Below are 11,831 nucleotides of genomic sequence, written 5' to 3' on the forward strand. Positions count from 1 at the left end.
AGAAGACAAGTGAGGGTGTGATACGGGATTGTACTTTGGGCTAAGCCTCTGATCTGGTGATACAAGTGATTGTCTATGAAATTATCCATTATCTGTACTATATAAGTCTGTTTTATTCCTCATCTATGTTAAGCTTTTTCTTATTTATGATATGCCTTCTCACTGGGATTTGTACTCAGATTCATTCCTATCTGGACATGACTCCTATCTGGAAACAGGATCACGAGTCACATCACGAATCTTGGACAGACAAAGGAACCTCCCTCGAAGATGGCATGACTGACTCTCTTTAGCCTAGGTAGATTGGCAACGTAACGCATTAGCGTTACGTTAGCTTGTCGCATTGGGCACAGTTGCATTAGTTGCATCGCCTTCGAAGCAAACTACGTGGTCCAGAACCACGCAAGAGGCAGGGTGAGATCTAGTTCAAGAGGATGTACACGTGGACATGGTTGGCATGATAGGCCACCGCAACAACAACAATAGGATTCACAACCATCATTTGATGCACGTGGTGGTAGAGGTTTTTGCCATCATGCTAGAGGGAGATCTGGATCTCGTTGGTGGAGGCCATTGACAACCACAACATCAGAATATGCATGGCATTGGGTGTCATTATTGTGTTATACTTGATTATATGGCTATAGATTTCTACAAAAAACAAAATGATCTTCGTAGTGGTAAAGTGCAACATGGTAACTATGCATCATCTAGCAATGAGAGACATATAGATTATTTGTTTGCTATGAAGCATATGAGGGGTACTATGATGTCACATAAAGAGTGATGAAACATGGTATATGGATTCAAGTGCATCAAACCACATGACTTACCATGGAGAGTGGTTTGATAACATGCCATGGCTACACAAACTCAGGATTATGTTGCTATAGGTGATGATATGCAACATTCTATTACACATGTTTGGTAGTGTACCATTGAGGATGCATGATACACACAGCTATGGATGAGGAGATGGATGCTTTGGCACATAATGATACAAGGGATTTGGTTGAATTACTAAAATGAACGAATGTTATTGGATGTAAATGGGTTTACAAAATCAAATGCAAGTCTAATGGATCTATGGAAAGATATAAGGCAAGGCTGGTCACTAAAGGTTATGTATAGACACATGGTCTTGATAATGATGAGACATTTAGCCCAATGGCTAAAATGGCTATAGTAATATTTATGATTTCATTGGCTATATCTGAAGGTTGGGAATTGCATCAAATGGTTGTTAAGAATACATTCTTGAATGGAGAGCTAAAGAGGAAGTACTTATAGAACAGCCATAGGGTTATGTACACCCAAACTTTTCCATTCAAGAATACATTCTTGAATGAAGAGCTAAAGAGGAAGTACTTATAGAACAGCCATAGGGTTATGTACACCCAAACTTTTCCACATACGTATGCAAATTGCACAAAGCATTATATGGATTGAAGCAAGCACCATGAGCATGGAGTGACAAGATTAGCAAGTATATCTTTTGAGCATTTGATTTCATGTGGGAAATTTAGACTCCTCACTATATGTGAAGAAGATAGATCATGGTATGGTGGTGACTTAATAGTCATGTAGATGATTATGGGAATGATATTTCCAATGTGAAAGTAGCATTAAGCAGCTAGTTTAACATGAAGGATTTGGGAGAGCTGAGATTCTGTCTTAGCATTTAGGTCATCAGGATATCACAAGGTATTTGGTTGGTGTGCAAAGGCACTATGCTTTGGACATGTTGGCAAAGTATGGCATGATAGAATGCAAACCTATGATAGTACCATTGGAGAAAAACATAAAGCTAAGGTCTGATCTTGGTGATGAGCTAGATGATGTTACCATGTACAAGAAGATGGCTAGGACCTTGATTTACTTGACCATTACTAGAGTAAATTTATGTTGTGCAGTGGGACTAGTCAACAGTCGGTTTATACAGAGTCCTAGGAAGCCACATTCAGATGTTGTTAGAGGATCATGAGATATGTGAACACCACCACCCATTATGGTTTATTCTATGAGCTTGGAAAGGATCTGATGATGTATGAATACACATATGCAAATTGGGCAAGTAGTGCTTATGATAGGAGGTTTACTAGTGGGTATGCATTTAGCATGGGAAGTGCTACAGTGCATTGGAAGCAACAAGAAGCAACCCACAATTACTTTTTCTAGCACAAAGGCAGAGTATAGAGGAGCAGCTATGGTTGCATGTAAGGTGATATGGTTGAAAAAGCTACTTGGTGATTTGGGACAGCATCATGATAGATGGAGATATTGTCATACACTATGACAACATGAGCAGTATACACTTGGGTGGTAATCCGGTTTATCATGTGAAGACCAAACACATAGAGGTCCACTATCATTTCATCAAGGAGAAAGTGTTGGATAGACAAATAGGTTTGACATATGTAAAGACTGAAGAGCAGGTTACAGATATCTTTACCAAACCACTTGGTAAAGATAAGTTTGAGTACTTCAGAGATAGACTTGGAGTACATGAGATGGACATGTTGAGCTTGAGGGAGAGTGTTAAGAATGCAAGCTCATCAAGAATTGGTGGATAGCATTAGTGTGTGGACACTTGATGACTAAACTTGCCATATGTGGGTCTATGTATTGAAGAGAAAAGTATAAGTGTTTGCATGTTTTAAGAAATTCTTACCATTGGTTGAAAATGCAAGTGAATCTAAGCTTGTTACCTTATGTACTAAGATTCAGGGGGAGAATACATGTCTCGTGAGTTCACCTCTTTCTTTTCATCACGTGGGATTACTCTTCATCAATGTACTATGCCATACACACCATAGCAAAATGGTGTTGCTCAAAGGCACAACTCTCATGTAGATGGCCAAGTGTATGCTTAAGAGCAAAGATTTGCCCAGTAAGTTTTGGTTAGAGGTAGAAGTTTTGGTTAGAGGTGGTCATGTGTGTAAGCTACATATTGAACCATTTCCATATCAACAATTTGAAATATGTAACTCCGTATAAGGCATGGAATGGTAGGAAACTAGAGTTTTTGGTTCATTGGCTTACATGCGTGTGCTGGAACAAAAATGCCGCAAGTTGGATGGAAAGGCAATAAAATGTATCTCTATTGGGTATAGCAGTGAAGAAAAAGGATATAGATTATTTCATCCTACAACAAACAAGATTCTTGTGTCTTGGGATGTTGCGTTTGATGAGTACGAAAATTGGCCCCTTTTTTCATGCAAAAAATAGCCAACTATTGGCCCATATAATGTGCTCATACTTTGCTGTCTTTATTCCAAAGTGGCCCATATAATGTGCTCATACTTTGCTGCCTTTATTCCAAAGTGGCTCAAATGATATGGAGCCTTTCGTGGCTCATTCACATGCTGAAAATCAGCAAAATTAATACTTGATACATGCTGAAAATCAGAAAAATCACCCACTAGCACATCCTAATGTTAGGAAGCCCATTGATCAAGACACCATACATGATGCATTGACCAATGAGACTACGGTTATTAGAGAGGCAAAATTATCTCCAAAATGGTTGTATAGACTTTACAAGATAACAAAATGTCTAAACCTATGCCTGGTCACACACATGTAGGTTCTCGCCATGCATCGGCGCATATTATGAATCATGCTTCCATTGCCACTGCACGCAATGAAGAGCCACTTTGTTATATTGATGCTCTTGATGCATTCAGAGTTAGATTTTGTCCATAAAAACAACACTTTGCAAGTTATCTGACTTGCCACTTGTTGTTGTGGCAAGCATGGTATCGGTACTAAGTGGGTCTACAAGTTTGATATGGTAGCATTGATTGCTGCAAGGCTCGGCTTGTTTTGTTGCAAAAGGGTATGCCCAATGAGAGGGGATTGACTATGAAGAAGCTTTTGCACCTACTTCATGTATGACTACCATTCATATTATTGTTGCTTTAGAGCAGCTCATCATGGTTAACATGTGCATTAGTTGGATGTCAAAACCGCTTTCTTGAATGGTGAATTGTATCAGGAAGTGTATGGTACACAACCTCTAGGTTTTGTTCCAGGAAGGGTCAAAGAACAAAGTATGCCATTTACGGAAAGCCCTCTATGGTATGAAAAGATACATGCTCATTTGATTTCTCTTGGGTTTCACAATAGTCCGACACAAAGCACACTCTATATTCACAAGAATGGAGATGATTTGTTGATCTTGATTCCTTATGTTAATGATGACATGCTTTGACTAGACCCAATGAGAAGCATATTACAGAATTTAAGGTTGATTTACAATGCTCTTTTGATGTCACTAATCTTGGCCATGTGCAGTATTATCTTGGCATACAGTTTGCTCATGTTGAGGGGGATTGTTATTTTGCGCCAGTTCAAGTACATTGAAATGTTACTTCAATGATTTCAAATGGTTGACTGCAAACTTGTTTCTACTCCTGTAGAAAGCAGGTTTAGGTTTTCACTTGATGATGATGGAGAGTCGTATGATGCTACTCTTTATCATCAGAAGGTTGTTGGATGCTTCATATACTTATGTAATACTCGACCAGATATTCAGTTTGTCGCCTCACAGTTGAGCAGGTTCATGCATTGCCTTGGCACTAAGCATTGGCAAGCATGTAAATGTGTCTTTCAGTACCTTAAAGGCACAATGACTTTGAGATAGTGCATCCCATCTTACCTTGTATGCTTATACAAACATCGACAATTGGGTAGGTTTCACTAACATGTGTGTCAAGTAGCCGTAACTATTTTCTTCTTGGTAATTCATGCATTTTATGACTCGGCAAGAAGCAGCCCTCAGTGGCCACTTCTAGCTATGAACTTGAATATAAGGCACTCTTTATAGCTACAGTCGAATGTGTTTGGCTCAGACACCTATTGTGTAATCTTGGTGTGAGACAACAGTCTCCTACAATTCTCAAGGATAGTCAAAGTGCATTGGCAATTGCGAGAAACCCCATCTTTCATGCTCACACAAAGCACATTAAGGTGTATTATCATTATGTCAGAGAGAGGCTCCATGCTAGAGAGATTGACTTGGCATATGTGCCTATGCAGCATGACAATGTGGCAGATGGTTTTACAAAGCCTCTTACTAGAGAGAGAAGTTTGAATCCTTTCGCCAGACTTTAGGCTTACTTCCATTACATGATTTATCTACTACATCCCTGTTTCCATTCACATCATTCAACACTTATAGTGTTCCTCAAGTAATTTTGGTGTGAATGTTCCCTATACACAGGAACTTTTTACTTTAGTGCTGGCTAGAGGTTTTTCCCTCTTGTGTGACCAACACCCCAATGTGGTGGTACTTAGTACTTAGGGATATCCTTGTACATTCATTCTCATTCACGTATATTGAGATAATGTTCTAGCTTCTCTATGTTTCTTCTCTAAGCCTACACTCTGTGTGTGTGTGTGTGTGTGTGTGAGAGAGAGAGAGAGAGAGAGAGAGAGAGAGAGAGAGAGAGAGAGCTAGAGAGCTAGGAACTTCCTAACCCAACATACTACATGTACTACATAGCACCAAGAGATCTATTGTATTGCATATATACTACCTTATATGTACCATGTAGAAAATTTTTAACGCTTAGATCTCTCCTTGACACACGTCAAAACACGCTTAGATCTCTCCTTGTCACATGCCAAAAAACGCTTAGATCTCTCCTTGACACACGTCAAAACACGCTTAGATCTCTCCTTGACACATGCCAAAATATGCTTAGATCTCTCCTTAACACATGCCAAAACATGCTTATCATTCAAAACCATTTGCACCACTTCAATCTTTCCTTGCGTCCCAAATTACTTAAGCAATCCCAATATATACTCTAAAGTCTTCTCCACACTGTCTTGCTTTAGTGCATTAGAATGACTGGAATCTTCTGCTTCTTTTGCTATTTCAGGACACAACTATTTGAGCCACCTTAATGTGCTTTCACCCAAAAGTGAGGTAATATTAAGACTTTTTTATAAAAGGAGTGAAGTAAGTTATTGTTGTCATGTAATCTCTCGAATGGGCCACCAATACCCTGATTGTAAGATCTTTCGCACAGTTAAGTCTCCTGAGAAGTGACCACCGGCTACACCCATATGTGCCTCTTGCAAAATGTATAGATACTCATCCTCTCGGGCACAACGCCTAAGAACGTCATCCTTTCTATCTCCAATATCACATTGTGGTCATGTAGTCTCTCAAAAAGTTATCATCTCTAGTATTAGAGTGTGGTCATGTCATCTCCAATATCAAATTGTGGTAATCTATCAGCTAAATATTTAAGGAATATCGAAAGAGCCAGAACGTGAATTTAAGTCCTCAAACTTGCCCTAATAAAAGTGAGGGTAATATCATGACTTTTTGATGTGAGGAGTGAAGTACATTATGGTTGTCCATAAGCCTTTTAAAGGACCCACCTCCGAGATAACACAAATAGTTGTTTAAGAGCATAGGGAAAGCATATAAGACCTGGTTAAACCTCAAAAAATTATAGAGGAATGTCACATGAATGATAAAGAACACTTGAGGTTATCATCACATAGCTCTATAAAACATATATTTAAGGTAAAGACTCTAAAGTGATGTGTCGTGAGTAATAGTAGACCCACAAGAAGCATGAAAACTTGTGTGAAAAAGATGTGGTTATAATATGTTTGGAATAGTAAGGTTAGAGGTAGAACAAGCAACATTGAACCTTAGAACTTGAAGGAAAATATGAGCATTGAAAAGCTTGAATGAGTCCTAAGGCTCAAGGAATGGCATATATGAAGAGACTAAATAAGCCCATGTGAAGGAAGATTGAGGAAAAGTAAAAAATTACATTTTTCCTTATTAAAATTAGCTCTCTCTCTAGTTCACGTAATATTTATCTTATAGTAGACTTTAGTGAAATTCCCTACTCTTGTTTTATTGATTCCTTGGGTGTATGTCAAAGCAGTAGTGATACTTTTCGAATACTTACATCTTCTTGGTTACCTAGCCCATTTAGTAAGCATGGTTAAAGTGCTTAAGTTTTCAAAAAGCTCAGAATTAGATCTAGGATTTTTCAACACTTGCAATGAACTTTTAAGCATAGAAATAATAGATGTATGCATTTTGTTATTCTCCTTATCACATGCTAAAACATGCTTAGATCTCTTCTTGACACATGCTAAAACACGCCTAGATCTCTCCTTATTAACAAATGCCAAAACATGCTTATCATTCAAAACATTTTGCACCACTTCAGTCTTTCCTTGCGTGCCAAATTGCTTAAGCACTCCCAAAATATACTCTACAATCTTCTCCACACTTTCTTGCTTTAGCGCATCACTATGACTGGAATCTTGTGCTTCTTTTGCTATTTAAGGACACAACTATTTGAGCCACCTTAATGTGCTTTCACCCAAAAGTGAGATAATATTAAGACTTTTTGATAAAAGGAGTGAAGTAAATTATTGTTGTCATGTAATCTCTCAAAATTATCATCTCCAATATCAGATTGTGGTCATGTAGTCTCTAGAATTGTTAGATATCATCTCTAGTATTAGAGTGTGGTCATGTCATCTCTAGTATCAAATTGTGGTAGTTTATCATCTAAATATTTTAGGAATATCAGAAGAGCTAGAACATGAATTTAAGTCCTCAAACTTGCCCTAATAAAAGTGAGGGTAATATTAGGACTTTTTGATGTAAGGAGTGAAGTACATCGTGGTTGTCCAGAAGTCTTTTAAAGGACCCACCTCCAAGACAACACAAATATTGGTTCAATTCTCAAATATTTATAAGCCAATGAACTATTTCACCACCTTAAAGCATCTGATGAATATCTAACCCTAATAGTTGTTTAAGAGCATGGGGAAAGTATATAAGACTAGGTTAAACCTCAATAAATTATAGAGGAATGTCACATGAATGATAAAGAACACTTGAGGTTATCATCGCTTGTAGCTCTATAAAAACATATATTTAAATTAAAGACTCTAAAGTGATGTGTCGTGAATAATTGTAGACCTATAAGAAGCAAGAAAACTTGTGTGAAAAGATGTGGTTATAATATGCTTGCAATAATAAGGTTAGAGATAGAAGAAGCAACATTGAACCTTATAACTTGAAGGAAAATATGAGCATTGAAAAGCTTGAATGATTCCCAAGGCTCAAGGAATGGCACATATGAAGAGAGTAAATAAGCCCATGTGAAGGAATAAAGAGATTGAGGAAAAGTAAAAAATTGCATTTTTCCTTCTTAAAATTAGCGCTCTTTCTCTAGTTCATGTAATATTTGTCTTATAGTAAGCTTTAGTGAAATTCCCTACTCTTGTTGTATCGATTCCTTGGGTGTATGTCAAGCAGTAGTGATACTCTTCGAATACTTACATCTTCTTGGTTACCGAGCCCATTCATAAGCATGGTTAAAGTGATTCACTTTTAAAAAAGCTCAAAATTAGATCTAGGATTTCTCAACACTTACAATGGACTTTTAAGCATAGAAATAATAGATGTATGCATTTCATTGCTCTCCTTGTCACATGCCAAAACACGCTTAGATCTCTCCTTGACACATGCCAAAACATGCTTATCATTCAAAACATTTTGCACCACTTTAGTCTTTCCTTGCATGCCAAATTGCTTAAGCACTCCTAATATATATTCTATAATATATCCTCCACACTTTCTTGCTTAAGCGCATCAGTAGGACTAGAATCTTGTGCTTCTTTTGCTATTTTAGGACATAACTAGAGTATTAGAGTGTGTTCATGTCATCTCCAATATCAAATTGTGGTAATTTATCATCTAAATATTTAAGGAATATCAGAAGAGCTAGAACGCAAATTTAAGTCCTCAAACTTGCCCTAATAAAAGTGAGGGTAATATTAGGACTTTTTGATGTAAGGAGTGAAGTACATTATGGTTGTCCAGAAGTATTTTAAAGGACCCACCTCCAAGATAACACAAATGTTGGTTTAAACTATTTTAAAGGACCCACCTCCAAGATAACACAAATGTTGGTTCAATTCTCAAATATTTAGAAGCCAACGAATTGTTTCACCACCTTAAAGCATCTGATGAATATCTAACCCTAATAGTTGAGAGCATGGGAAAAGCATATAAGAACAGGTTAAACCTCAATAAATGATAAAGGAATGTCACATGAATGATAAAGAACACTTGAGGTTATCATCGCGCGTAGCTCTATAAAAACATATATTTAAATTAAAGACTCTAAAGTGATGTCATGAGTAATTGTAGACCCGCAACAAGAAGTAGGAAAACTTGTGTGAAAAAGATGTGGTTATAATATGCTTGGAATAGTAAGATTAGAGGTAGAAGAAGCAACATTGAACCTTAGAACTTGAAGGAAAATATGAGCATTGAAAAGCTTGAATGAGTCCTAAGGCTCAAGGAATGGCACATACGAAGAGAGTAAATAACCCCATGTGAAGGAATAAAGAGACTGGGGAAAAGTAAAAAATTACATTTTTCCTTATTAAAATTACCTCTCTCTAGTTCATGTAATATTTCTCTTATAGTAAGCTTTAGTGAAATTCCCTACTCTTATTGTGAACCACAAGATCTCTCCCATTTTGATTAAGCTTTAACAAGGACTACAAATATATAGTTGAGTTTGAATCGATAAATAATCTAAATAGGTGCAAGAATTAGTTAGAGTCTTGATCCTTGTGTTGAGCTAAAGTTAGCATAAGGACCTAACTATTTATAAATAACAAGATCTCCATAAAGGTAGCATACAATGCCCAAATTAGGCATCTTCTCGTAGTCCTTCTTGCAATCGTATTCCTTGAAAGAGATATTAATGGTCTAAGTTATGTTAGCCAATTCAGTAATCTTTGATGGGAGACTAGAAATAGAAACCCTTTATGACTTGAAGGATTGATGTGATGATATTATTTGAAGTTGATTAGCTAAATTAGATCCATGATCTCTGATCTCGGGTCTAATCTTGACCCAGTCAAAGGGAAAATGGACAAAAGGAAGTATCACCTTGAATTAGATAAAGAACAATCTAGTTGTGATGTGGAGATGTTGTTAAGAAAGTTCTCCAGATATTGTCCTTGAAGCTGTTTTGAGTATGGCTTACTTGTCATGATTATGAAATAAGGGAAAGACTCAATACTCTTGTCATTAGATGAGAATCTCGTTTAGAAAAGGAAATGGAAAATATGAAACCTACTTGCAATGGTTTTTTTACGAATTGATGCAATTGCTTGAGAAACATTGCTTATTTTTTACACTAAATACCATGGCCCATGTTATTGGATTACGTTAAGCGCCTCACATGGATGTGAGCGACTTCGGAGGTCGTGACCCTCCACGGAAGGGTGTAGGGTGTGCTCCTAGCATGCTTGGGTGAGGAGCATCAGAGTGGCCTCTAAGTGGACAAGATTGGTGACGATCCATTAAAAAAAGGTGACAGAGAGGTGGACAAGCTCCTTTGTAATCTTGTGAACCCAAACACAGTTATGAGGGAGATATTTTAATGATGATTCCTTTACGACATACTTATTATAAATTTGAAACTGGTCAGGGCCATCCTCGAGAGGCCTAAAGTAATTGGCCGTGATTTTTGGGGCCTAAAGGAACCGGCCATGTGCATGCTATTTTCATATATAATATGATGATGTTTAAAAAAAATATTTTCTTCTTAAAGAGGGATGGGAGTGTAGTCTGATTTAGGTGGGAGTGTAGTCTGATTTAGGTGGCATGTGTGAGTGAAAGCTAAGCCCATGGTAATTGGATGGGCCAAGCTCAACCAATGGATTTGGGAATAAAGGGAAGGAAAACACAAGTTACTCACTAGGTTAGAATTTATAGGTTCATAGGAGGAATCACTTGTATTTCTCAACGGGGTAGCTTTTCTAATTGAGCCTCGAGGAGCCATGAGGATACCCAATCATCGAGATATAGGGGAGGCTTTGAGTAAGTACACTTACCCCAATAGAGTATACGATATTGATGGGATAGGGGTCATACACACACATTTACTTTTAGATAAAGACAAGGAGCCCTTGTGAATGGGAAAAGGGTGAGAGCAAGAGAGAGAAGACAAGGCTCGAATAAGTGGTTAACCCCACTATGCTTGGTAAAAAGCCCTTGATTGCTGAGAGCAAAAAGAGTAAATGAGGGAAAGAGAATGCAAGTTGACCTCGCTGCCCACAAAGAAGAGTAGAGAGACGAGAAAGAAAGGGTTCTCTCAAGTAAGGTCTATTGATGGCGTTAAAATTTATGTAAGGTTCTCTCAAGTCATCCATTGTTTTTCCCTTTTTCAAAATATGGTCCTCTTATTTGTATCGAGGTTTCAATGTGATGTTTTAAACATTTGATGAGCAACATGTTTCATTGCATCAAGAGACGTACTGGCACCTATTTTTCTTAGGAATGATATACGGATGTGCACTATATTTTGTAGAGGTGAACACAATAGCTCTTAGCCATAGTGGAATGAATGATTTTGTTATGGTTTTTCAACAAGAGGGCATAGTATTAGGTTCGATCCCCGGCTAGACACCCGATTGTTACTTGACCTAACTTTGTAGAGGATATGTCCTCATGGAGTATGTTGCTCCCTTCTAGCAGTGACCAATTTTTTTTAAAAAAAAAGAGGGCATAGAGTGTGAGGACTGAGGAGACTTAGAGAGTGAAAACAACAAAGGATGATCCTTGGAAGTTGGAGCCTGAGGGGAAGGACGGAATTTGGAAACAGGGGAAGTCATTGTTCTGTTAGGAAACAGGGGAAGTCATTATATATTATATATTATTATTTATTATTATTATATATGCTATACATGGAAGTGAGGGGCCACATGTGATCAACGGCTCGATGGCAAAGTACAACGCCGTATCCATAGTGGAA

Source organism: Cibotium barometz, chromosome 6 (assembly GCF_041138505.1).
Source record: "Cibotium barometz isolate CiBa-2024 chromosome 6, ASM4113850v1, whole genome shotgun sequence".
NCBI lineage: Eukaryota > Viridiplantae > Streptophyta > Polypodiopsida > Cyatheales > Cibotiaceae > Cibotium > Cibotium barometz.